General features: G+C 36.3%; 10 non-coding genes across 10 annotated transcripts; all 10 read right to left on the bottom strand.

Moving 5' to 3' along the window:
- Positions 1 to 2,268: 2,268 nt before the first annotated feature.
- Positions 2,269 to 2,342, bottom strand: Trnat-agu. Its single transcript has one exon. It is a non-coding gene; the product is annotated as a tRNA-Thr (tRNA).
- A 130-nt stretch (positions 2,343 to 2,472) lies between these two features.
- Positions 2,473 to 2,634, bottom strand: LOC113382335. The gene has a single exon (XR_003367654.1). It is a non-coding gene; the product is annotated as a U1 spliceosomal RNA (small nuclear RNA).
- A 10,768-nt stretch (positions 2,635 to 13,402) lies between these two features.
- Trnag-gcc lies at positions 13,403 to 13,473 on the bottom strand. The gene has a single exon. It is a non-coding gene; the product is annotated as a tRNA-Gly (tRNA).
- Positions 13,474 to 14,029: 556 nt separating this feature from the next.
- On the bottom strand, positions 14,030 to 14,100 carry Trnag-ccc. The gene has a single exon. It is a non-coding gene; the product is annotated as a tRNA-Gly (tRNA).
- An 892-nt stretch (positions 14,101 to 14,992) lies between these two features.
- Positions 14,993 to 15,154, bottom strand: LOC113382334. The gene has a single exon (XR_003367653.1). It is a non-coding gene; the product is annotated as a U1 spliceosomal RNA (small nuclear RNA).
- Positions 15,155 to 21,390: 6,236 nt separating this feature from the next.
- Positions 21,391 to 21,461, bottom strand: Trnag-gcc. Its single transcript has one exon. It is a non-coding gene; the product is annotated as a tRNA-Gly (tRNA).
- A 67-nt stretch (positions 21,462 to 21,528) lies between these two features.
- Positions 21,529 to 21,599, bottom strand: Trnag-gcc. Its single transcript has one exon. It is a non-coding gene; the product is annotated as a tRNA-Gly (tRNA).
- Positions 21,600 to 21,666: 67 nt separating this feature from the next.
- Trnag-gcc lies at positions 21,667 to 21,736 on the bottom strand. Its single transcript has one exon. It is a non-coding gene; the product is annotated as a tRNA-Gly (tRNA).
- A 4,417-nt stretch (positions 21,737 to 26,153) lies between these two features.
- Positions 26,154 to 26,224, bottom strand: Trnag-gcc. The gene has a single exon. It is a non-coding gene; the product is annotated as a tRNA-Gly (tRNA).
- A 110-nt stretch (positions 26,225 to 26,334) lies between these two features.
- Positions 26,335 to 26,404, bottom strand: Trnag-gcc. The gene has a single exon. It is a non-coding gene; the product is annotated as a tRNA-Gly (tRNA).
- Positions 26,405 to 26,821: the final 417 nt, after the last annotated feature.

Genomic DNA, 26,821 nt, shown 5'->3' with positions numbered 1-26,821 from the left:
TGCCCCGTATGCACTACTTAATTTATTTTTAATGTGTTTTGTGAAGGTTAATTTTTGGTCCAGTGTGACACCCAAGTATTTGACACTGTTTTTCCATTCGATTGGTATATTTGTTACTTGTAAATTGTTATATGGAATACTTCTTTTATTACATTTAGAGAGAATTATTGCCTCGGATTTTTGGGCATTAATTTTAAGGCGCCACAATTTCGTGTAGTTTATGATCTCGTTTATATGTTGTTGAATTCTCTCTATTATTAAAGTAACTGATCTTGATGAGCTTAGGATTGCCGTGTCGTCTGCAAATATCAGCATGTCCGTTTTGGGGGAAACTGGAATATCATAAATATATAAGTTGAACAGTGTAGGTCCAAGTATAGATCCTTGAGGTACCCCTGCAGTAACCATTTTTGGATTTGAAAGTACATTACCAATTTTCACTTGAAAATTTCGATCACTGAGATATGATATGATAAATTTAATTATGTACTTTGGGAATTTTAAAATAATTAGTTTATAGATTAATCCTGTGCTCCAAATTGTGTCAAAAGCTTTCTCAATGTCAAGTAACACTAGTCCTGTATGATTACGTTTGTTAAAGTTAGTAATGGCTTTTTCTACCAGCACAGATAGTGGATGCATTGTAGAATGTCCTTTTTTAAACCCAAATTGAAAGTTTGGTATAATATTTAATTTTTCTATATGTTTGTTGACCCTGGTTTGTACGACCTTTTCTGCCACTTTACTCATTGCGTTGAGTAGTGCAATTGAACGATAGTTTGCTGGTATATTGTTTATTTTACCGGGTTTGTGTAATGGCATCATGATTGAACTCTTTCATTGAGCTGGAAAATAGCCCAAAATCAGTATTTGATTTATTACTCTTGTTAGAAGTATCAACGCTTTATGCGGCAAGTTTTTAATTATGATGTTTTGCAACCCATCGGGACCTGGAGCTTTATTGTTTTTGAGAGTTTTTAATGTGTCTATTATTTCCTTGACAGTAACAATTTTAGTCTTTGATCTACAGTGAGCAGTTTTAGAGATGAATGATTGTACTACATTTTTTACTTTCTGGGAAAATAAGGTGTTTTGACTGTCGGAATTTAATCGATAATTATTTTCAAATTGTTTAGCTAGTGCTTCGGCTTTCTGAATTTCTGTCAAGGCCATCCCCGTATCGCAAACTAGGGCAGGTATTTGTGGAAGTCGCTTTGTGATGCGCTTTATAGTTGGCCAAATATTATTCGGATATGTGTTAATTTTGTTAAATTTATCAGCCCAGCATTTGTTACGATATTCCCATATTTCTTCCTTGATTATTTTTGTTAGTTTATTTACATGGGATTTCAGGTGTTGATTACCGGAAACTTGCCAAAGTTTTTTGACTTGATTTTCGAATTTTATTTTATTTATTATATCTTGTGGTAAGCTGTCAGCAGTATATTGTTGTGGATTTCTAGAAGGAATAGTTAATTCAATAGCGTAATTTATAGTGCTTGTTAAGTGTTCAATTGCTCTATCTAGATCTTCTTTTTCAATTATTTGCATTCTATGATCGATATTTAAGTTTATTAATTTTTTAAATAGTATCCAATAGTATCCAATTATTATAATTTTTATCAGTGACTCGGCGTAAGTCATTACTGCAAAAGTACCAAAGCATTTCAGTGTTTTAACTTTATTAATGTTTTTAAATTGGTTATAAAAATTACCATCAGATATTCGGAGTCCGGTCGTCGTTGCAAATGACCGAAAACCGAGCGTGTCTGAATCATTAAATTCATATCCCAAACTCATCATATGGTAACAGTGGATCAGTAATGACCCTACTGATGACAAAGTTTCAAACCTTAGTTTGGCTTGCTTGAGGTTTTCTGTTCTAAATTTTGAAGTAAGCTGTAAAGACCCTTAGCGCACTAGCGTCATCTTACCTTAACAAAGTTGAAAGGTGAAGGGCCTCATCTTCAAGGTACGAGGCGACCAAGCGATTGTTGTGAAATCTTCAATAATGTCCAAATTTAAACTTTCGCCTATCTAAAGGTAACTGAAAACCCCGGACTTGACTAAATAAAATATGGTCCATTCACAACTAGTTATTCAAATTTCTAGTTTTTGAATTAATTCGCAATTTGTAATGTTGTAATATTTTATTGTATTGAATAATTGCAAGTAATTAGTTTCACAACGCAATATATTATATCTCATAACCAATAATAAAAAAAGTATCGATAAAAAATCTTAAAACAGCCATCGCAATTGCAAGAAAGGCTCCGGCGAGATTCGATCTCGGGATCTCCTGTTTACTAGACAGGCGCTTTAACCAACTAAGCCACGGCGCCGGTGATAGTTAATTGGGGTTACAAAAGTTGTTGCGAATATTGACAAAAAAGCCCTTTTTTATGATGAGACACATACTATATGAATACGATAAGATGTATTTTCATTATATTGAAATTTGACAGTTTATTACCGGGACAGCGCGTAAGCAGTCCCGACTACCAAAAATTGCGCGCCCGAGTTATCCACATTTGGGACAATCGCAGGGGTAATCCCAACCGAGGTGCAATGGAAGGGCCTCGCCCTGGGGGAACCGCCTAATTGATCACGGTAGCCCCCACGCCAGGTAAGTATGCCTAAGGTTTTAGTTTAGTTTAGTTTTAGTTTTTATTTCTGTTTTATTACAATATATTACAATACAATATACAATAACCATGATTTATGAGTTTACTACTAAAAGTATTTTACTCTTATTTAATACTACAAACTATCCACTTTAAATTATACATTTTGTTTTAAAAATAAAATAATGGTTTGTGATCGAAAAAAAAGAAAGTTCAAACATTCTTCAAAAAAAAAAAAATCACAATCTTTAAATATATATTTAATTTACATTCTTTAAATTATTAGATACTCTTATTTGTGTTGTCCAGAATGTAGTTTGGCATTGGATATTTGCCGTACCATATGATATCAGGCGTGTACTGTCCGAGGGTTCTAATATTATTATTGGTATGGTCTTTGCATTTTTCGTAGAAGTTTTCCGTCATTTTCTTAATGTGGTTAATCACAGTCGGTATGTCTGCTTGTTCGTGTAAGAGCTTTGTTGAGTAGTAGTGTCCGGTAGTTGGGTCACGTATCAGGTTCAGTATTAGTCTCAGTGATTTGTTTTGTAAAATTTGTAGTTTTTTAATATTTGTCCTCGATGTCATGTTCCATATTGGGGCAGCATACATTAGACATGGCCTGATCAGCGTTAGATATATTCTTCTTTTATTGCGCATATTTAATACACTCTTTGTGTTCAATAATGGTCTTAAAAGATTCAGAAGCCCATATGTTTGCGCCAATTTCTTTTTTATATGTGTATTAAAGTTAAGTTTCCTATCAAGCGTTACTCCTAGGTACTTAACTTCATCTGTCCATTTAATTTTTTGTCCTGAAATTTTTATTTCTATAGGCTTTTCTTTCAACTTATTTCCTTTCCAAAAAATTATTGCTTCCGTTTTTATGGGATTTACTTTTATGTGCCATTTTTCTGCATATTTTGCTATATTATCTATGTGATTTTGTAGCTTGTTAGCTATCAACGCTACTGATTTTGATGATGTGAACACAGCAGTATCGTCCGCAAATGTTAATGTATTTGTTTTGCTGTCAGTAGGGATATCATATATATATGTGTTAAACAATGTTGGTCCTAGCAAGGATCCCTGAGGCACTCCAGCTACTATACGTTTAGGATTTGAAAGATTATTATTTACTTGAACCTGAAATGTACGATCTTTAAGATATGAAATGATGACTTTTGTTATGTAATGTGGAAATTGTAAATTTATTAATTTATACAACAGTCCATCTGTCCAAATTGTATCGAAAGCTTTTTCAAAATCTATTAGTACAAGACCAGTGTGTGTCTTTTTGTTAAAATTTAGTACAGTATTTTCAACTAGCTGTGCTAGTGGATGAAGAACTGAATGCCCATGTTTGAAACCATATTGCGTTTCTGGTATGATATTATTAACACTTAAAAATTTATTAAATCGAACAAGCAGTAATTTTTCAACTATTTTGCTTATTGTATTCAATAGACTTATAGGTCTGTAGCTTTGTGGTAGATTTGGTTGTTTTCCTGGCTTTAATATTGGTACCACATTAGAACATTTCCATGACACAGGAAAGTATCCATTTTTAAAAATTTTATTTGTTATTCGTGTAAGTAGAATAATAGCTTTAATAGGTAACTGTTTAATTGCTAAGTTCTGTATACCATCTGGTCCTGGAGCTTTCTTATTAGACAGTTTCTTAATAATATTTCTAACTTTCGCAACAGTTACTATCTCTATTTTGTGATTTTTGTTATAAGTATTGTTTATATATTGTCTTACACTGGAACTAACAGTCTGTTCAAAAGCATTTTGAGTAATAGAAAGATTGTACTGATGTGCTAATTCGAAGTTAGATGCTAAAATTTCGGCCTTTTGTTCGGGCGTTGTTGCAAAGTTATTGGAATTTGTATGTAAATATGGTATGGGAGCAAAAGTTTGGGTCAGTCTTTTTGCAGTGTACCAAATTTTATTTGGATAATAGTTAATATTTGTTAGTTTATCAGCCCATATTTTATTACGATAAACCCTAATGTCCTCAGTAATTATTCTAGTAAGCCTGTTTACATGTTCTTTGAGGAACGTGGCACCTGATTTTTGCCACAACTTTTTAATTTGATTTTTTAATTTAATTTTGGATATAATTTCCAAAGGTAAACTAATTGTTTGTGTTGAAGTGGACTTTCGCAATGGAATGGTTTTACTTATGGCATCAGTAATAGTAGTTGTTAGGTGTTCTACAGCTTGATCTATACTATCATTGTTGTCAATTTGTCTGGTGTGACATATATTATCATTTATTATTTTCTTATAGAGCAGCCAATTGGCTTTATTATAATCTAAAACATTTTTGTAGGATTGAGGATTGTCGTCAAGTGGGTTTGAGATACTTATAAAGACTGGATTATGATCTGAGTTAAATAAAGATTTGGTTATAGGTTCAGAAAGAATAGATAGATTTTTTGTAAGGGCTAAATCTATTGTACTATGGTCTTGATTTGGTATCGCAGGAAATCTAGTTGGAGTCTGAGGATAATGTAATTGAATGGTATCATGGTTTTTGTTTAAGTACTTAAATAGTTTGAGTCCGTTTGTGTTATTATATTTACAATTCCACATTATGTGTTGCGCATTAAAATCACCAGCTACAATAACTCTTGGATTTAAGTTAAATATTTTATGTAAGTCTGCATGCAATAGTTTTGCAGAAGGAACATATATGGAGACAATAGTTATTTTACGTCCTCTATTGAACACATTTATAGCAGTAATTTCAGAGTGTTTTACAGATAATAACGGTAGTTCTTCATGTCTGATACAAGCTTTTATAAATATTGCTGTACCACCCCATCCTGTCATGTTTCTGTCATTCCGGTATATTTTGTAGTCGTTCATGTATAATTTGTCAGTGGGTTTTAAGTGCGTCTCATTTATTAATACGATGTCTAAGTCCATTGTAACGATAGTTTGTCTGAGTTCATCAATGTTATTTTTTATTCCATTTGAATTGAAAAACATTATTTTTATACCATACTTGTCAATTATGGGCATTTAGTAAGAAAGTTTAAAATTGTAGTATATTTTTCATTGTGTGTCATGTTAGTATTTATAGTCTTTGTAAGTGCATAAAGTTCCCTGAAAATTTTTATTACCTCAGGATCTGAAAAAAGCAACTTGATTTGTCTTATTGCAGCAAAAATGCCCTCGGTGGAGTTAAAATCAGGATCTTGATTCGATGAAGTTGATGGTATACTTCTTTGTTCAGGAATAGCTTGAAATTTTGGTAGTTCCATCTGGACAGTGTGTCTGGCATCTCTCGGCTTCAGCGTTTCAGAATAGCTTCTTGTCATAGGTTTAGGTTCAATGGCTGCATGAATCTGTTGTTTTTTAGCCTTGTAGTTCAGTAAGGATGAACACTTTGAATAGTTTGCTGGGTGATAGTCTTTACAGTTAACGCACTGGGGCTTTTCTTCTGATAATTTTTGGCAGCAGCCAGGAGAATGTGCTTTTGTGCATTTAATGCATCTATATTTCATATCACACGAGTAAGACGTATGTCCAAAACCTAAACATTTATGACATTGTAGGATTTTGAAATTTGGCTTATACATTTCCCATTTAAGTTCGTTATTTCTTTTACTTTTGACATGTCTTGCGATTTGTCAAGCATAATTATATAAATTGGTAGATTATGTTTTTGTCCATCAGAATAGGTTTTCTTTAACTGTATGACCTTTTGCACAAGAATACGTCGTACACTCAGTAATTCAAATACCTCTAATTCAGTAATTGCTGGATGTAAGCCTGTTAGTGTGATTTTCTTTGTTGTTTCTCCAGTGGAATACGTATAAAATTGGTAACTGCAGTCTCTTAATGTACTCTTTATCTTGTTATGATCTACTAGTGTCTTAGTATATATTTTATGGGTATGCGTTTTAATATATTGTATGGTAAAATTAACTTTCGTAACATCTCGGATGTAGTTTATGGCCCTGAGATCTAAGTTATGTTTTACTATTATCGGTGGTACCTTTACTTCTATAGGTTTCGTGTCATTATTCCCTTGTATGATTTCCATTGTTTCTTGCTTTTGGCCACGCTTTCTTGACTTAACCTTTGTAAATTCTTCTAGTTCGAGGTCGGTATCCATATCACTTCGGTCAGTAAGTGACTGGTACCTGTTTTCTTTTTTATTCTTTTTACTTCGTACCATTGTTTGTTTGTTACTTTTGATTTCAAGCCTTTTGATAGATTTCCTAGGCTTATGCCTAGGAAACTCTGTGTTGGGGACACCCACCTGACTATAGATTTTCTTTATCTTCTTGTAATAATACTTAAGAAATATTCTTCAAAATAAACTAGCTTCTAATAATTTTAAATTTCACTACACTCTTACACTTCCGGGTCGTATACTTCAGAATATCCAAACAGTCGAGTCCGTTCAAGTCCTCTTGACCAGCTCAGCTGAGTCAAGTATGCCTAAGGGTCTCAAGAAGTGGCCCAAGCCTTAACCATTCTATATTTTGCGGTGCTAATAATTAGGGAAATACTTCATAGCGCCATCCAGTGGTATGAATTCTGCGCCAAAACGTCTATATCTATTTCATCATATTCACATATAAAATGATATATAATTCTAATTATAAATGTGAAGTTTAAATTAATTGTTTTCTGCTTTTTGTATTTACAAAATACATAAATTAAAACTAACATTAAAAGAGTAGCATTTAGGCTTAAGGCAAAATGCATGAATTTCTCGAAATGCGTAAGAATTGACATAATCAATCGAAACTGAAATTTAGATATTTAGATAAAATTTTCAACTGTTTATTTCAAAAATAAAGTTATTGTTGATAATTAAATCTAAACATAGCGATTTCGAATAAACACATTTTTTTTTTTTTTTTTTTTTAATTTTATTCATTATATTTGTAATACATTGAATTGAATGTGGGTTTTTCTACCCTGAGGAGGTATTCTACCCATAAAATTCTTTTATATTTACAACATATTAATATTTGTACAGTATTTCATTCATTTTTATACAAGGACAAAAAAGGAGAATAGTTTTATTTTCCTGAAAAAAATTCCTTTTTACAGTGTTGTCTGGCTTATGTATTCACTGCGGGCTCGATCAGGTAGTTAGGCATGGCATAATTCCCGTACCAGATCATTTCTGATGTGTACTGGCCTAACGCGCGGATGGTACTGTTATCGTGATCCCTACACTTCCGGTAAAAATTTTCAGTAAGCTTCTTTATGTGTTCCAGTATAGTCGGTATGTCCGTCTGTTCGTGTAAATATTTCGTTGGGTAGTAGTGTCTCGTCAGTGGGTCTCTTGATTTGTCGAGTACTAGTCTCAGTGCTTTGTTCTGTGCTATTTGTAGTCTCCGTCTGTTGGTCTTGGTTGTCGCGTTCCATGCCGGAGCGGCGTATGTCAGTAATGGTCTTATGAGTGTCAAGTAAAGTGTCCGCTTGTTCTTCACGCTTAGCGGGCTGTTGTGGTTCAAAAGAGGTCTCAGTAGATTCATCATCCCGTAAGCCTGTCCAATTTTTGTATTCGTATGTTTTGTAAAGCTGAGTCTATAGTCCAAGGTTACGCCAAGGTATTTGACTTCCTTGGACCACTCAGCTTCATGGCCCATTACCTTTAGTTTCGTCAAGTCAGTAAGTGTAATGGACCAACGGCTTTTTGTAAAGAAAATTGCTTCTGTTTTAGAAGGATTAATTTTAATTTGCCATTTTTCCGTGTAATCAGTCAGGGCGTCTATATGTCTTTGTATTTTTGTAGTCAGTAGCGTTGGTAAACGTGATGATCTGTAAATGGCAGTGTCGTCAGCAAATGTCAGCAGTGTTGTGTCGGCGTCAGTGGGCATGTCGTGGATGTAGACGTTAAACAAGGACGGTCCCAGGATCGAGCCCTGCGGTACTCCCGCCGTCACTTGTTTAATCGTCGAGGGTGTGTTGTCTACTTGAACTGTGAAATTACGGTCTGCGAGGTAAGAATGGAGTAGTTTTGTGATGTATGGTGGAAAGTTAAGGGTTATGAATTTGTGTATCAGTCCGTCCATCCAGATGGTGTCAAAAGCCTTCTCGAAATCGAGCAACACTAATCCGGTATGGTTTCGTCTATTGAAGTTGAGTACAGTGTTTTCTATTAGTTGTGTCAGTGGATGTAACGTAGAGTGCTGTTCCTTAAAGCCGTACTGTGTGTCTGGTATAATCTTGTTTCGTCTGATGTGTCTGTTGATGCGTTTGAGCAGTACCTTTTCAGTTACTTTGCTCATTGTATTGAGGAGGCTAATTGGTCTGTAATTTTGCGGAGAGTCTGGCTGTTTCCTCGGCTTCAGGATAGGAAATATGGTTGATGTTTTCCATGAAGCAGGAAAGTGGCCTTTGGCCATTATACGGTTAACAAGTCGTGTGATTAGTATGTATGCGTTTGTTGGTAGTTGTTTCAGTATTATATTTTGTAGTCCGTCCGGTCCGGGTGCTTTCCAGTTCGGTAGTTTTCTGATTGTCGACTTTATTTCTGAAACTGTGGCAGGGTCTATTTGTAGGTCTTTGTCGTTAAATTGTTCAGTAAAATTTTGAATAGATTTGCGTACGTCTCGTCTTAAGTCTGCGTTGGACATGTCGGCGTTTTGTCTGTGTATATTTTCAAAGTGTGTTGCTAAAATTTCTGCTTTGTCTGCTGGTGTCGTGGCGTAGTTGTTGTCAGGTAGTTTGAGTGGCGGGATAGGTGTTGTTTTCCTTGTCAGCCTTTTGGCTGTTTGTCAAACTTTGTGCGGGTCAGTGTTGATGGTTTCTAGTTTTTCAGTCCAAGTGTTATTCCGGTGCTCACGTATCTCATTATGAATAATTTTTGTCAGCCTGTTCACGTGTTCCTTTAGTAGTTTGTCACCAGTACGTTGCCACACTTTCTTTATATTGTTCTTTAATTTAATTTTTACTAATATTTGTTGAGGAAGCATGTCAAATGTGGATGTATTTGCGTGTCGCAGCGGTATTGTGTGTTGGATGGTGTCCGTGATCGTCCGTGTCAGATGTGTCACAGCCTCCTCTATGTCTGTATTGGTCTCTATGGGTATCGTGTGTCGTATATTATCTGTAATAATTTTTCTAAAAAGTGGCCAGTTGGCTCTGGAATAATCCAAAATGTTGCGTTCTGGAGTATTGTCGACGTCGAGTCTGTCAGAGATAGTCATAAAAACAGGGTTTTGGTCAGAGTTGAAAAGTGTTCTAGTTATGGGTTCGGATGTTATGTGAAGATTTTTTGTCAAGGCCAGGTCGATCGTGCTGTGATGGTGCGTCTGTACGGTAGCGTATCTGGTCGGCGTGTCAGGATAGTGTAGTTGTGCGTCCGTGGTGTTGTGTTCTGTCAGATATTCGTAGAGTCGGATTCCGTTTGCGTTGTTGTAGTTGCAGTGCACTTTAATTCTAACGGACTTAAAAACAACGTGGACAAACTAAGACAGACGATAACAAAATACGATTTGGACATAGTACTGATCAACGAGACACACTTAAAACCTACGGACAGACTCTATATCAACAATTACAAAGTTTACAGGAACGACAGACAGACGGTCGCACGCGGATGGGGAGGCACTGCGATCTTGATCAAGTCTAACATCAGACACGAGCAAGTGCCAAACCTGACAGCGGGCGGTTCTGAAATAACAGCTATTAATGTATACAAGAGAGGTCAAAAAGTAACCATAATATCGATTTACATCCCGGCAAGCAGACTAGAACATACGGACTTACAAAGACTACTGGACTTGAATAGATTTGTTCTTATGGCAGGAGACTTTAACGCACAACACACAACTTGGAACTGTAACTTCAACAACACAAACGGAAACAGACTTTACGAATACCTGACCGAATACAACACCACAGACGCACAACTACACTTTCCTGACACGCCGACCAGATACGCCACCGTACAGACACACCATCACAGCACGATCGATTTGGCATTGACAAAAAATCTACACGTAACATCCGAACCCATAACAAGAACACTTTTTAACTCCGACCATAATCCAGTTTTCATGACTATTTCAGACAGACTAGACGTCGACCAGACTCCCAAACGCAAATTTTTAGATTACTCCAGAGCCAACTGGCCATTTTTCAGAGACATCATCACAGACAACACACGACACACAATGCCAATCGATACCAACACTGACATAGAGGAGGCTGTAACACACCTTACACTGACAATCACAGACGCTGTACAACAGACTATACCGACACTAGACTCAAGAACAACACCAGCCAACGACTTACCAGAACACATTTTATTGAAAATACAACTTAAAAATCACATAAAGAAACTGTGGCAGCGTACCGGTGACAGACTACTCAAGGAACATGTGAACAGACTGACCAAAATTATTTCCAATGATATACGTGACCACCGAAACAACACTTGGACCAAAAGACTCGAGAACTTAAATACTGACCCACACAAAATTTGGCAGACAGCAAAAAGACTGACGCAGAAACCAACATCCATACCTCCACTCAAATTAACAGACAACAATTACGCAACGACACCAGCAGACAAGGCGGAAATATTGGCAAAAAACTTTGAGAACATCCATAAACAAAATGCCAATATGTCAAACGCAGACCTGAAACAATACGTACACGAGACAATTCAAAACTTCACTGACCTTCACAGGGACAAAAACTTACGAATAGACCCTGCCACAGTTTCCGAAATAAAGACAATAGTTAAAAAATTACCGAACAGGAAAGCACCAGGACCAGACGGACTACAAAACATAATACTTAAACAACTGCCGACGAACGCCTACATTTTACTTACGCGCATAATAAATAGACTAATGACAAAAGGCTGCTTTCCCGCTTCTTGGAAAACCTCCACCATATTTCCAATAGTGAAGCCAAGGAAACAGCCAGACATACCACAGAACTACAGACCGATCAGCCTCCTCAACACAATGAGTAAGGTAGCCGAAAAGGTACTACTCAAAAGACTTAACAAACACATAAGACACAACAAAATTATACCTGACACACAATACGGATTCAAAGAACGACACTCTACACTACACCCACTGACAAAACTCATAGAAAATACAGTACTCAACTTCAACAGACGAAACCATACCGGATTGGTGTTACTCGACTTTGAGAAGGCGTTTGGCACCATCTGGATGGACGGACTTGTACATAAACTTATCCAACTCAACTTTCCACCGTACATAACGAGAACTTTACACTCATACCTCTGAGACCGTAACTTCACTGTACAAGTAGACAACGGACTTTCGACGGTTAAACAAGTGACGGCGGGAGTTCCGCAGGGCTCGATCCTGGGACCGTCCTTGTTTAACGTCTACATTCACGAGTGGGTATCACTGACGCCGACACAACGTTACTGACGTTTGCTGACGACACTGCCATATACAAATCATCACGATCACCGACGCTACTGACCACAAAGATACAGACACACATAGACAAGCTGATCGAATATACTGACAAATGGCAGATCAAAATGAATCCGCAAAAGACGGAGGCAATTTTATTTACAAAGAGCCGAAATGCCATGACTAGACTGACTGACTTGGACAAAATTAAAGTATTGGACTGTGAAGTTGAGTGGTCGAAGGATGTCAAATATCTTGGTGTGACCCTGGACCATAGACTCAGCTTCACAAAACATATTAATACAAAAATTGGACAGGCTTACGGGATGTTGAATCTACTGAGACCTCTCTTGAACCAGAACAGCCCGCTAAGCGTGCAAAACAAGCGGACACTTTACTTGACACTAATAAGACCGCTACTGACATACGCCGCTCCTACATGGAACGCGACGACTAAGACTAACTTACAGAAACTACAAACATTACAAAATAAGACACTACGAATAGTACTTAACAAAATAAGGGACCCACTGACTAGACATTACTACTCTTCAAAATACATACACAAACAGACTGACGTACCGACAATACTTGACTATATGACAAAGCTTACTAAAAATTTTTATCTAAAATGTGGGGATCATCCTAATATTAACATCGCGGGCCTCGGCCAATACACAAGAGACGATATTTGGTATGGCAATCACGCCATGCCAAAATATATACTGATCGACCCATAGCGGTAAATGAAACTTGGTTCGACGCAAATATTCTCCAAAAAATAGAAATTATAAATTACATAGATAATATAGTAAAATATGCAGAAAAATGGCACATAAAAGTAAAGCCCATAAAAACCGAAGCAATAATTTTTTGGAAAGGAAATAAGTTGAAAGAAAAGCCTGTGGAAATAAAAATTTCAGGACAAAAAGTTAAATGGGTAGACGAAGTTAAATACTTAGGAATAACACTTGATAGGAAACTTAACTTCAATAAAAATATAAAAAAGAAATTATCGCAAACATATGGGCTTCTAAATCTATTAAGACCACTATTGAACACAAAGAGTGTATTAAATACACGTAATAAAAGAAGAATATATCTAACGTTGATCAGGCCATGCCTGATGTATGCTGCCCCAATATGCAACATGACATCGAGGACAAACATTAAAAAACTACAAATTTTACAAAACAAATCACTGAGACTAATACTGAACCTGCCCGGCCGCCCGCGTGGCAGGTGAGCATTCTACCACTGATCCACCGATGTTCGTTTACGCTTTGTAGAGTCCTGTATTTGAATAACCAAGATATTTATCACGTCTTAAAAAGTGATATTTATCCGCATAAACTTTTTGAGACGTGATTAACGAAATGTTTTTGCATCGGACGGGAATCGAACCCGGGCCGCCCGCGTGGCAGGCGAGCATTCTACCACTGGACCACCGATGCTCATTTACGCTTTGTAGAGTCCTGTATTTGAATAACCAAGATATTCATCACGTCACAAAAAGTGATATTTATCCGCATAAACTTTTTGAGACGTGATTAACAAAATATTGTTGCATCGTGGCAGGCGAGCATTCTACCACTGAACCACCGATGCTCGTTTAAGTTTTGTAGAGTCCTGTATTTGAATAACCAAGATATTCATCACGTCTTAAAAAGTGATATTTATCCGTATAAACTTTTTGAGACGTGATTAACAAAATATTGTTGCATCGTGGCAGGCGAGCATTCTACCACTGAACCACTGATGCTTCTTTAAGTTTTGCAGAGTCCTGTATTTGCACGTAACCAAGATATTTATCATCAACAAAAAGACCTGGATCGGCTGGGAATCGAACACGGGCCGCCCGCGTGGCAGGCGAGCATTCTACCACTGAACCACCGATGCTCGTTTACGCTTTGTAGAGTCCTGTATTTGAATAACCAAGATATTTATCATGTCTTAAAAAGTGATATCTATCCGCATAAACTTTTTGAGACGTGATTAACAAAATGTTGGTGCATCGGCCGGGAATCGAACCCAGGCCGCCCGCGTGGGGGGCGAGCATACTACCACTGAACCACCGATGGTCGTTCACGCTTTGTAGAGTCCTGTATTTGAGTAACCAAGATATTTATCATGTCTTAAAAAGTGATATTTATCCGCATAAACTTTTTGAGACGTGATTAACAAAATATTGTTGCATCGTGGCAGACGAGCATTCTATCACTAAACCACCGATGCTTGTTTAAGTTTTGTAGAGTCCTGTATTTGCATATAACCAAGATTTTCGTCAACAAAAAGTTGCTGCATCGGCCGGGAATCGAACCCGGGCCGCCCGCGTAGCAGGCGAGCATTCTACCACTGAACCACCGATGCCCGTTTAAGTTTTGTAGAGTGCTGTATTTGCACATAACCAAGATATTTATCATCAAAAATAGTTGCTGCATCGGCCGGGAATCGAACCCGGGCCGCCCGCGTGGCAGGCGAGCATTCTACTGAACCACCGATGCTTGTTTAAGTTTTGTAGAGTCCTGTATTTGCACATAACCAAGATATTTCTCATCAACAAAAAGTTGCTGCATCGGCCGGGATTCGAACCCGAATCGAATTTTGAATTAATTCGCAATTTGTTATGTTGTAATATTTTATTGTATTGAATAATTGCAAGTAATTAGTTTCACAACGCAATATATTATATCTCATAACCAATAATAAAAAAAATATCGATAGAAAATCTTAAAACAGCCATCGCAATTGCAAGAAAGCCTCCTGCGAGATTCGAACTCGGGATCTCCTGTTTACTAGACAGGCGCTTTAACCAACTAAGCCACGGCGCCGGTGATAGTTAATTGGGGTTACCAAAGTTGTCGCGAATATTTTAAGAAATATTGACAAAAAAGCCCCTTTTTATGATGAGACACATACTATATGAATACGATAAGATGTATTTTCATTATATTGAAATTTGACAGTTTATTACCGGGACAGCGCGTACGCAGTCCCGACTACCAAAAATTGCGCGCCCGAGTTATCCACATTAGGGACAATCGCAGGGGTCATCCCAACCGAGGTGCAATGGAAGGGCCTCGCCCTGGGGGAACCGCCTAATTGATCACGGTAGCCCCCACGCCAGGTAAGTATGCCTAAGGGTCTCAAGAAGTGACCTAAGCCTTAACCATTCTATATTTTGCGGTGCTAATAATTAGGAAATACTTTATAGCGCCATCCAGTGGTATGAATTCTGCGCCAAAACGTCTGCATCTATTTCATCATATTCACATATAAAATGATATTTAATTCTAATTATAAATGTAAAGTTTAAATTAATTGTTTTTTGCCTTTTGTATTTACAAAATACATAAATTGAAACTAACATTAAAAGAGTAGCATTTAGGCTTAAGGCAAGTTGCATGAATTTCTCAAAATGCGTAAGAATTGACATAATCAATCGAAATTGAAATTTAGATATTTAGATAAAATTTTCAACTGTTTATTTCAAAAATAAAGTTATTGCTGATAATTAATTCTAAACATGGCGATTTCGAATAAACACATTTAAATTACCTGTAGTTTTATTAATTATATCGCACAAACACGTGCTAGTATGCCTTAAAATTGTAGCTTATTGTTTTAAATTTTAATGAATTGATAATATTTGACCCATCACATCACATAAGCAACTTTTGACACAAATTTTGACTATAATATTTTCTAAAACCATGATGAATTTTCAACATTAAACTATTTATTGTAGGGCTGTAACATTTTAGCATGCTTCATAAGACCATGATATCTATTGCCATAAAAAGGTTCATAAAAATCGGCAAATTTTATTTTCAACAGTTAATTTTAAGACAACAGCCCGGTATATTCTTACCTAAAACTAATCAGTACCATACCCAACCAATATCTTTCGAACAATAATTCTTTAAGATCGATTCAGGATTGTGAGCCTAAACGTTGACAATTTTTTGAAGTAAAACTTCTTTAGGCACGACATGGGTTAGCAGTATAATTAGTGAGTTAATAAAAATGTCAGGATCGGAAGGATATTTTATCGCGTCCCCCATAAATAATTGTAGTGCAAATGATCGCAAATAAATAATGAAACTAAGAAAAAATCTGCGCTTCGTAAAAAATGATAGCTTTGGCTATGTATGTTTTGTGTGTGATCGACTTTGGCTTCAAAGTGACTTAGAAATATCAAATGATGCTCAAAAACAAATTCTTAATAATGTTTTTTTTTTTTTTTCAGTTCTGTTCGGGACACCGACCAGTGCACATCAATCAAAACAAATATTGTATACCTGAGTGAGTGAGTCATACGGACAATGGCGTCGAACGTAGGCGATCGCCCCGGCCGACCGCCTGACATAAATATAAACACTAACTGTTCATCACTTGGAACAACAATTGCGTCGGCTATGAACATATTGAACTCAATTGATGATGATAGTGATATGTTTTGTAATTACAATGAAAATCAAAGTGATCAAAGTGAAATAACAACATCTCCAAATAATAACATCAATATTAACAACTCAATCGAGCAGCCGTGTTCTAGCAGTGCTAACCGAGTGACAAATACAGTGCCGGCAAATATACACAAGTGGCAGACAGTTCCGTGCAGTGCTAAAAAACGTAAAGTGTGTGGTGCAAAAATCAATCCTCTGGAATTGACCAACAAATTTAGTGTATTATCAAACGAAACGCCAAGTAGCACCGCTAACGGTAATAATAATACAAACATAACAAACAGTCAGACTGCTGCAACCGTAAAACCGCCCCCAATTTATATATACAATGTCAATGATTTTGCCTATATGATGCAAACAATTAGTGCGCTTTACAACCAGGTCAATTTGTTTCGAAAACTCTGCCTAATGATATGGTTAAAATTAACGTCACTAACGCAGACGTTTATAGAAATGCCGTCAAGTTTATGAAAAATAACAATATTATATTCCACACCTATCAAATAAGCAGCGAGCGTGCATTTAGAGTGGTGCTCAAATATATGCATTATACAACTGATATAAATGAAATCAAAACAGCTATCAAGAAATACGGACATACAGTGAGAAGCATTACAAACTTGAAACAACGCATTACAAAAAAATTGTTAAATATATTTTTTGTGGATCTAGAACCAAAAAGTAACAATTCGGCGTTTTACAAAATTGACAAGCTAATGAACCAAATAGTGTTTTTTGAACCGCCAAGACGAACCAAGGACGTTATCCAGTGCCATAGGTGCCAGCTCTGGGGACGTACTAGGACATATTGCAACCGCCCTTATGCATGTTTAAAATGTGGTGATGATCATCCTACTTCTGCGTGTAAAAACCAAAGGACACTCCAGCCTGCTGCTTCCTTTGCGGCGACGAACATCCCGCCAACTATAAGGGTTGCCCATTTTTTCCGAAACACAACAAAAACTCAACGAATTCATTCTCCCAGCATCAGAACCATTCGCAGCCAAACATTACTAAAAACCGGGAACGAATTTCCTACACCAATCAAACATCTGATCACTTGAGCTACCCACAGGTCCTAAAAACACAAAATCATGTAAATCAAGAAGTTTCTGCAATCACATCCGTAATCAACGACCTAAAGGACGTAATAAAACAAATGATGCAACAAAATACAATGATTATGAATATGTTATCCCTTGTGGTAAGTAAACTAAAATAATGGCTAATTTATTAAAAATTGCTATATGGAATGCCAATGGCATCTGCCAACACAGACGCAAAATTACTCACTTTCTTACCGAGCATAAAATAGACATACTGTTAATAAGTGAATCGCACTTGTCATATGGTGCTACATTCAACATTCCTAACTACAGGACCTACTACACTAGTTTTAATAAAGTCAAATATACGCCATCAAGAACTAAACAAATACGATGCTAATTATTTACAGGCCACCACATTACTAGTGAACGTAGTACCATTCGACATTATGGTTTCTTCAGTTTACTGCCCACCCAGATATACCATCAAATCTGATCAGTTTCAAGCACTCTTCAACACGATGGGTCCCAGATTTCTAGTTGGAGGTGACTTCAATTGTAAGAACACACTCTGGGGTTCAAGTTTAACTACGCCTAACGGTCGTGAACTCGAAAAAGCAATCACCTCTAAGAAACTTGCCGTCGTGTCTCTATGGTCACCCACATATTGGCCCACAAACACCCAGACCTGCTTGATTTTGCCATCACAAAAGGATTAAATCTGTCTAACATATCGATAATTTCAACCTACGACTTGTCATCGGATCACTCGCCTTTAATAGTAACTCTGAGCTGCACCTGCGCAGTAAGTTTTCCTGAAACTTTTTTACACGACTCGAGGACAAATTGGGAACGTTACAGAAATAATATTTCTGAAAGATTGGACTTGAAGATTCGCTTGAAATCACCGAACGACATTGATGATTCTCTAAATCATCTAATACATGTACTACAAGACGCTGCAAAACTCTCAACACCACCATCAAAGCCGAATCAACCATTAAGTATTGAAATTAAAAGATTAATTGCCAAAAAACGCAAAGCTCGACGTCTTTGGCAAAAATCTCACGATCCAAAGGATAAAACTGTTTTTAACAATCTGAATAACAAGTTAAGAAGAAAATTGCTTGAACACAATAACTCGTGTTTTGACCAATACATCACCAATCTTAATAGAAAAGACAATTCAATCTGGCGTGCCGTAAAAACCAATAACAAACAGCACTCAATCAACAGCCCACTAAAAATCAATACTCCCAATGAACCCACTTGGGCTCGTACCGATTCTGAAAAGGCAATTTGTTTTGCGGATCACTTGGAAACAGTTTTTCAGCCAAATCCTTCCATGGACAATAATACCGTTGTAATAGCCAGAACTCCAACAGATTGTAGCGCAGAATTATGTATTTCAAAATTCACTCCAGCTCAAGTATTTTCTCACACCCGGGCGCTGCAAAATAGGAAATCCCCTGGCATCGATCTAATAACACCTAAAATGCTGAAAGAGCTGCCAAGAAAAGGACACGTTTTACTAACATACATTATCAACGCCATCTATAGACTGAAGTACTGGCCTACATTGCTTAAGCAATCGGAAATCATATTAATTATAAAACCAGGCAAAAATCCAGAATTACCAGATTCATACAGACCAATAAGTCTTTTGTCCACCATTGCCAAGCTATTTGAAAAAATGATTTTGTCAGATATCACGACTAAATATGAGAAATTTCCTACACATCAGTTTGGATTTCGTTCAATGCACTCAACGATCCAGCAGTGCCATCGTGTGGTAGACAAAATCTACAAATCGTTTGAGAAAGGAGAATACTGCACTGCAGCTCTTCTCGATGTGAGCCAAGCGTTCGACAGAGTCTGGCATCATAATCTCCTAATCAAAATCAACAAAATTATGCCTGATTACTATGAATTCTTCAAATCCTATTTATCGGACAGAACTTTTCGGACAAAAGTAGGCAGGCAGGTATCGACATTTCGCAAAATTGAAGCCGGGGTCCCCCAGGGAAGTGCTCTGGGGCCTATTTTGTATATCATTTATACCCATGATATTCCGACTTGCAACGGCACCCTTACAGGAACTTTTGCTGACGACACTGTTATAATGGCTACCGACTCTAATCCTATTGTAGCCAGCAAGATACTCCAAGAACATCTAGACTCAATTGAACTTTGGTCCAAAAAATGGAGAGTAAAAATTAATGAAAGCAAGTCGTGCCATATAACCTTCACACTGAAGAAGGGTAAATGCCCTCCTGTCAGCATGAATAACAAGGCTATACCAGAGGTCTCCAACATCAAATATCTCGGTATTCATTTGGACCATAAACTAAACTGGATACAACATATAAACCAAAAAATAAAAGAGATACGAAGCAAAGTCAGGTCACTGTATTGGTTACTAGGACATCACTCCAAGCTGTCGCTGTACAACAAACTTCTTATTTACAAATCTTTCATTAAACCTATATGGACCTATGGAGTCGAGCTCTGGGGATGCGCCAGCAAAACCAGAATCAAGGCCTTACAAAGACAACAATCAAAAATTTTAAGACTTATCACAAGCGCGCCTTGGTATGTATCCAACGAAATCTTGCATAATGACCTTCATATGGAAACAGTACAAGAAGTAATCAGTAAAAGAAGCATATCCCACTTTGCCCGGCTACATAACCACGTAAATTCAATCATACAACCGCTGCTGTTGGACTCTCAACCCAGAAGACTCAAGAAGAAACAACCAGCTGATCTTCTCTAAGTGTTTAGTAATCCTCATTGGAGGGTTATCTGCCATGCCAACTTTTATACTCAAGTGCAACTCTACTTGAGTTAATATTGAACTAAACAGCCATAGAACAATAATATGTTCTGATTGCTGTTGGATAATGTTAAAAAAAAAATAATAATAATGTTTTTTGAATATTGATTTAAATAATCAGGTTGGATGTCAAACTTGTCGAAAGATATTAAATTCGGGTAAAATTCCCACTTTGTGTAAGTTTAACGGGTTTGTATTTCCACCTATACCAAATTATCTACCTAAACTAGATACTGTATCTGAAAGGTTAATTTCACCTAGGTTGTGTTTCATGCAAATTAGACGATTGCGACATGCAAATGGACAATTTGGAATGTTTGGCCAAATTATAAATGTGCCTGTTGACATTAATAATATGGTTAATTTATTACCTCGTAATATTGTGTTCACATCATCAAAATCAGTAGCGATGACAGCTAACAAGCTACAAAATTACACAGATAATATAGTAAAATATGCAGAAAAATGGCACATAAAAGTAAATCCCATAAAAACGGAAGCAATGATTTTTTGGAAAGGAAATAAGTTGAAAGAAAAGCCTGTGGAAACAAAAATTTCTGGACAAAAAGTTAAATGGACAGACGAAGTTAAATACTTAGGAATAACACCTGAAAGGAAACTTAACTTCAATAAACATATAAAAAAGAAATTAGCGCAAACATATGGGCTTCTAAATTTATTAAGACCACTATTGAACACAAAGAGTGTATTAAATACACGTAATAAAAGAAGAATATATCTAACGTTGATCAGGCCATGCCTGATGTATGATGCCCCAATATGGAACATGACATCGAAGACAAACATTAAAAAACAACAAATTTTACAAAACAAATCACTGAGACTAATACAGAACCTGCCGGGCCGCCCGCGTGGCAGGTGAGCATTCTACCACTGAACCACCGATGCTCGTTCACGCTTTGTAGAGTCCTGTATTTGAGTAACCAAGATATTTATCATGTCTTAAAAAGTGATATTTATCCGCATAAACTTTTTGAGACGTGATTAACAAAATGTTTTTGCATCGGCCGGGAATCGAACCCGGGCCGCCCGCGTGGCAGGCGAGCATTCTACCACTAAACCACCGATGCTCGTTTAAGTTTTGTAGAGTCCTGTATTTGCACATAACCAAGATATTTATCATCAACAAAAAGTTGCTGCATCGGCCGGGAATCGAACCCGGGCCGCCCGCGTGGCAGGCGAGCATTCTACCACTGAACCACCGATGCTCGTTTAAGTTTTGTAGAGTCCTGTATTTGCACATAACCAAGATATTTATCATCAAAAAAAAGTTGCTGCATCGGCCGGGAATCGAACCCGGGCCGCCGCGTGGCAGGCGAGCATTCTACCACTGAACCACCGATGCTCGTTTAAGTTTTGTAGAGTCCTGTATTTGCACATAACCAAGATATTTATCATCAAAAAAAAGTTGCTGCATCGGCCGGGAATCGAACCCGAGCCGCCCGCGTGGCAGGCGAGCATTCTACCACTGAACCGTGGTCATCACATTCAGTCACTGACCGTGGTCGAGGAAACTCGTCTCATAAATATATAATATATTATTTAAATTAAATTTATCCAATAATTTTATACCTAGAATTTTCGAAATAAATAAGTTTATAACCTACGAAGAAGAGTATTATACCTGTTTTTTAAATATTGTTGTGAATCAAGCAAATTTTTACCGAAGGCTCTTATACCTGCCGCCATCAAGTTGTTACCTCTATATCACCTATATCTGTTACCTGTATATCACCTAACAAGATGGTTAACACTAGAAGCCAGATGAGTCAAAACTCTTTTGATGATTCAGTTGTGGGTGAGTCTGTTAATTTAGATTGTACCGTTATTTGTGCCGAATGTATTTCTTTATGGGAAGTTATTAATTCACAGAATTTATTGCTCAATGAGAGGGACAGACTAATTGCTAAGCTCACGAAAGAGCTGGCGATAGCCAATTCCAAGTTGCAAAGCATTAGCTCTAATTCTTCCAATGTACAAACGGAAGCGAATGTAACATCCAAAAATGTTAAAAGTAAAGTTGAACAAATCAAAGCGTCCGCTCCACTTCCTTCATCCTTTTCCTCACCAAAGCCCACAGTACTAATTTTGTCCGACAGCCACGGCAGATTCTGGTCCGGGTTCTTAAATGGTTTGTTAGGTCCTAAAGTTAGTGTGTTCGGTATGGTAAAGCCGGGTGCGGGTTTTTCTAGCGTGGTCGCTGTCATTGGGGATCTGGTTGGTGGTTTTGGTGTTCGGGATCATGTTGTTGTTATGGCCGGGACGAACGACGCTGACTCTGATTATGCTATTCGTGATGCGCTAGAGTTTGCCCGTCGATCATGTAGTAAAACAAACCTTTGTTCTGTTACAATTCCCTTTCGATATGACAATCATGGCCTGAATTCTAGAATTTCCCAATTAAATCGTTGTATTTATCGTGATTTTGGTCATGGTAAATTCAGGGGTGTTAAGGTCTTTGATGTCAATAGATACGTTGATAGACTCGACTACACCAGGCATGGTCTCCATTTCCTTTCAAAAGCAAAGCAGAAACTCTTTCGTTTTCTCGTTAGAGAAGCGCTGACTCTGCCAAATTCCAAAGACTCCCGCTCCTTTCGCTTTTGATTCTGACGACGCTTCATCTTTTATATTTTGTCAAAATATTCAAAATTTACCCAATAAATTACTCAAAATTGAATTACTTTTAAATGACTATAAGCCTTATTTTTTATGCTTTTCTGAACATTGGCTTAACGAAACTAAACTCAAATTAATTAAATTAAACGGTTACTATCTATGTTCCTCTTTCTGCCAAAATGATTTTAAGCATGGAGGCGTTTGCATTTTTTCGTCGGTTAAAATTAAATGTAATAACATTATAACAAATATTGCACCTGTTGAAAAATTGTTTGAATTTTGCGCTGTAGAAGTAATTTTTCTCATACTACTTATTGCAGTATTTGCGTATATAGAGCTCCAGATCAAGATGCTTCTAAATTTATACATTTACTTTATGTTCTAATGGAAGAACTTTTTCATAAATATAACTCTATTATTGTTTGCGGTGATTTTAATATCCATCTGGATAAAAGCTCTAAAATCAGCGAAAGTTTCAAATCTAGCATGGATTCATTTGGTTTATTTCCTATCATAAATGATCCCACGAGAATAAGTACTTCTTCTTCCTCTTGCATTGATAATTTTTTTACGAATTTAACTGATATAAAAACATTTGTCATTAACTGCATGGTATACTCAAGGCTTGAGAATTTCGTACAATAAATTACTAAGTCTAGAAAGAGCGTCTAAAACCAACTTCGATATCGACTTTATGATTTACTTTTCAAAATACAGAGAAATTTTTAATAATATTTGCAAATTAGCAAAAATCAAGTCTAATGAAAGTGTTATTTATAATTCGCACAATAAGCAGAAGGCAATGTGGTCACTAATTAAATCAGAAATTAATTATAAATCAAGCTCTTCTGACATAGAATATCTCAATATTAACAATGAAAAAGTCAATGATAAAATAATTATAGCAAATGCTTTTAATAACTATTTTGTTAATGAATCTTTTTATATAACATCCAATATTGTAATCTATCCGAATATTTCAGCAGCACATTTTTCTAAAATTATTAGAAATCAGAATTCACTGTACCTATTTCCCATCACACCTGAGGAGCTGTCAAAAACAATTCTGTTCCTTAAAAATTCATACTCATCCGGTCCTGATGAAATTTCGTCTGATATTTTAAAACAATTCTATCCACTATTCATTGATGATCTCCTTGCTTGCTTAAACAACGCAATTAGTAACGGTGTCTATCCGAATCATTTAAAACATTCAAAAATTAGGCCACTTCATAAAAAAGGGCCCACTGACATTATCAATAATTACAGGCCAATTTCTCTATTAAACACTTTTGACAAAATTTTTGAAAAAATATTACATAGTCGACTAAACAATTTTTTAACAGTTAATAATATATTATATAAAAATCATTTTGGGTTTCGTCGTAATCACTCTACCTTTCACTCAATTTACACATTAGTCCATGACATTATTCACTCTTTCGAAGATGGTAGTTTCTGCGTTGCAGTTTTCTGTGACTTGTCCAAAGCTTTTGATTGTATCTCCCATGAAATTCTTTTAAACAAGCTCGATAAATACGGTGTACGTGGTATAGCTCTTGAATTATTTTCATCTTACTTATCAAATAGGACTCAATCTGTTTATCTTAATGATCGTGGTTCAGTAATTATCTCAGACAAATAAAATATTAAGCTCGGTGTCCCTCAGGGCTCAATTCTCGGACCATTATTATTTCGCATCTACATAAACGATCTGCCAAAAGGTACAGAACTCTGTAAATTTATTCTTTTTGCCGACGACACTAGTGTGATTATAAAAAGCAATTCCTTAGAAGAAGTAAATAATAAATTAAATCTAGTTATGAAGTCAATTTCGAATTGGTTAAATTCTAATAATCTTTTGCTCAATAATGACAAAACCCAAATTATGTCTTTTCGAACAGTAAATAGGATAAGTCATTAGATCAATTCTTTAACTATCAATAGCATTCAATTTGAATTTTCCTCAGTCTCAAAATTTCTAGGCATCCAATTACAAAAAAACTTAAACTGGGACAATCATATTCATTCCAAACTTGTACCTAAGTTAACTAAAACCTGTTTCATGTTGAGAATACTTAAATCAAAAGTTAGTTTAAATTGCCTTCTTTCAATTTATTATTCTAATTTCTATTCGCATCTCGCTTATGGAATACAATTCTGGGGATTCTCATCATCCTTAAAGGATATATTCAAAATACAGAAAAGAGCGTTAAGAATAATTTTTCCCTCAGTTCCTTATCCTCATGTAGGAATTTTTTCCGACAATATAACATTCTCACTGTTCCCTGTATATTTTTGCTAATTACGTTGTCATTCATAAAGAATAATCCTGAACGCTTCAACCTATCCTCCATGTTAAATTCCTATTATAAAACAAGAAATTTGACTATAAAAGGACCAACTTTTAAACTTGAAACATCTTTTAATACCATAGACGGAAGAGGAGTACAGCTTTTTAATCTACTCTCACTACATATTAGAAAACTGAATGATCGTCAATTTCATAATACTATTGTTAAACTTTTAAAAGCTCAAAGTTTCTACGATACTTCTGAGTTTGCCATTTCGATATCAAACATTATTTTGATAATGAAATGCCTACTGTTACTAACTAATACTTTTTTTTGCAACAGTTACAATTTTTTTCCCTTTTCAATACCTTTTCTAATTTTTATTCTAAATTATTTTACCATTTTCCTACTTTAAGTATTTTATCATTACAATTATTTTCATGTTGTATATTCTTTTTTGATACTGCTCTTAATTTTTATTTTCCAGATATGAGACTCAAATAAAAATTGCATAACGGATATTTCAAGGATTTTCTTACCATAAGAAGACTCTCAAGATCTACAACAATTAAACTATTTGAATTTTATTACATTTTTTTCTTCAAGTTATTTTATTAGATATTACTAATGTTAGGCGTAATATTGTTTAATATTTAACTTAATTCAATTAGGATAATTTATTTTCTGTAATTATTAAATTTATTCCTGTATCCGTAAATATAAATTATAAAATATAAATTATTTAATACTAAATGTACTAAAAGCGGATGAACCACCGATGCTCGTTTAAGTTTTGTAGAGTCCTGTATTTGCACATAACCAAGATATTTATCATCAACAAAAAGTTACTGCATCGGCCGGGAATCGAACCCGGGCCGCCCGCGTGGCAGGCGAGCATTCTACCACCGAACCACCGATGCTCATTTACGCTTTGTAGAGTCCTGTATTTGAATAACCAAGATATTTATCATGTTTTAAAAAGTGATATTTATCCCCATGAACTTTTTGAGACGTGATTACAAAATGCTGCAGCATCGGCCGGGAATCGAACCCGGCCGCCCGCGTGGCAGGCGAGCATTCTACCACTGAACCACCGATGCTCGTCTAAGTTTTGTAGAGTCCTGTATTTGCACATAACCAAGATATTTATCATCAACAAAAAATGCTGCATCGGTCGGGAATCGAACCCGGGCCGCCCGCGTGGCAGGCGAGCATTCGACCACTGAACCGCCGATGTTTGTTTACGCTTTGTAGAGTCCTGTATTTGCATATAACCAAGATATTTATCATGTTTTAAAAAGTGATATTTATCCGCATAAACTTTTTGAGACGTGATTAACAAAATATTGTTGCATCGTGGCAGGCGAGCATTCTACCACTAAACCCACGATGCTCGTTTAAATTTGTAGAGTCCTGTATTTGCACATAACCAAGATATTTATCATCAACAAAAGGCCTGGATCGGCCGGGAATCGAACCCGGGCCGCCCGCGTGGCGGGCGAGCATTCTACTGAACC

The sequence above is a fragment of the Ctenocephalides felis genome, unplaced genomic scaffold (genome assembly GCF_003426905.1).
Source record: "Ctenocephalides felis isolate EL2017-DRISC unplaced genomic scaffold, ASM342690v1 CF-g0.4_SCAFFOLD_03415, whole genome shotgun sequence".
In the NCBI taxonomy this organism is placed as follows: domain Eukaryota; kingdom Metazoa; phylum Arthropoda; class Insecta; order Siphonaptera; family Pulicidae; genus Ctenocephalides; species Ctenocephalides felis.
This window is presented reverse-complemented; position numbering and strand designations above follow the sequence as displayed.